Source organism: Belonocnema kinseyi, chromosome 4 (genome assembly GCF_010883055.1).
Source record: "Belonocnema kinseyi isolate 2016_QV_RU_SX_M_011 chromosome 4, B_treatae_v1, whole genome shotgun sequence".
Taxonomy (NCBI): domain Eukaryota; kingdom Metazoa; phylum Arthropoda; class Insecta; order Hymenoptera; family Cynipidae; genus Belonocnema; species Belonocnema kinseyi.
The window spans coordinates 123,329,138-123,331,194 of record NC_046660.1 but is presented as its reverse complement, the minus strand read 5'-3'; positions in this window follow the sequence as shown (position 1 = coordinate 123,331,194).

The following is a 2,057-nucleotide window of genomic DNA, read 5'->3' as shown; positions in this document are numbered from 1 at the left end:
TCCTTATAAAGCCATATAGACCCAGAAGTGTGTGAGGATCAATAATGAATTTAAAAAAATTAAGTAATGATACCAACAGAAACTTACAAATAACACCTTACCGAATACTAGTAATTTCATATAAATTATTATAGAAGTGCGAGTTCTATATGCATCTATAAGTTCTTTTATGGAGGGTATTCATTTTTATTTTAAACATGAAAAATAAAGTTAGATAGCTGAAATAATCGAAACCCGTATATTCCGAATTATTATGTTTTAGGCTGTTAACTTTCAAATTAAAAAATATATACTATATTTTCAAATTTTAATCTGAAGCTTAACCAAGGACCCTTAGTGAGTGTCAGCTACTCTATTGAGATAGCCTCTCTGCTTGTTATCTATGTTGCAATTCTTATCGCAATTTCAGCCTCTCTGCTTGTTGTTTATGATCATATATTTATTTCAAGATCGGAAAAGACATTTTAAAGCCTTCAGACCTTTTAAACGAGCTACCAGGACCTTTAAAAATATCTACTTGAATGCCTGCACAGAATTTCACTAAAGCTTCTCAGAGCCTGAGAATCTTCAGTTAATATTATGAGATTTCTATTGATAGGGCTGCCATTTTAATCTGGAAATTCTCGATGGATTTTCTCGCAATTAGCTAATTTTTCGAAAATAAAACTTTAATCATCCGTATTCAGAAATTAAATATCTCTACACAATGTCTTAATTTTTATTTTATACGGAAACTTGAGCTTTTTGTTCTCATTTCAGGAACATTTCAGCTCGAAAGGGGACTTTTATCTTATTTTTAAATAATGATTTCGATGTTACGTTTAATATATTATTACGTTATAAGAACTATTTTTATATCAGAAAAGGTATTAGATTTGTAAAAAATTTTACCGCCCTAGTTTTTGTCAAATGTCTACTCTTCGACACCCGTTGAACCTGTAAAAACAGGTTTTTTCGAATGCCGCTCTCTCTGTCTTTCTCTCTATATGTTTGTCTGTGTTATCCTGTCCGTTTGTGCATGTTTCTGTAGATTTATAGTCTGTTAGCACGATAATTTTCGAAGTGATTGACAGATTTGATTGGCCTTTGGTATGCACTTTTAGTGTCTTAGATTGAACGTCAAGTTTGTTAGCCAGCCATTTGGATACAAATTTAAAAAGTGGGAGCAATTTGAAAGACAAGACGAACTCCGGACCCGTTATCACACTTTGAGAGAAGTCTACGAAGTGCAGCATAGACTGGACGAAGACTCAGAAAATATACATAGCTTCAAGGAGTTATGTGTTGCCCTCATAACACCTGATAAAGAATGCCCACCCATCACTACCGAGGAGCATTAAGCTCACATACTATCTAGTTGTTCAACTCACGCGGGAACGACCTACATTCAAAGGCACAATTCGGCACTAAGAGTGCTTTATTACCATATCTGTCACTCTTACGGCATTAACCTTAATATCGTTCCTGTAAATGCTCCTAGGGAAATCTAGTAAATTGTCGAGAATAGGAAGTGCCGCATATACTGGAACTTTATATTCTCGACAATTGTTTCTGTTGCTCACTCGAGGCCTGACATAGTTCTTCTTGACTTCGAGAAGCGAACCATGTTCGTTATCGAATTTTCCGCACCAGCTGACAAAAACATCATAACCATGGAGAATGAAAAGAAAGAGAGGTATCGAGATCTTATAAGGGAGTTGCAACGATTGTACCCTGAATATTCTGTTAAACTAATCGTCCTTATCATCGACACTCTTGGAGGTTCCAATCTTTCACTTGCTAATGGCCTAAAAAGAATCCCTGCGTGTCAAGAATATGCTAAAACACTTACGGGAAAAATGCAGAGGCGGTAGTCCTTGGGTCGCTCCGTGCTCTTAGGGTGCACGAGACTTTCGCTGGATCGACGTATTGATTTCTTTACAGACTGTAACCACCTATCTCACGGTCGTGAGACGTGGTTCTGGCTGAAATTTTACCGCGATGTCGCTGGAAGCGGGTGCAATTTTTCAGATTAGCAACCGCTCCCGGCGAAATCCTGCGGTTGTCCTTATGACAAA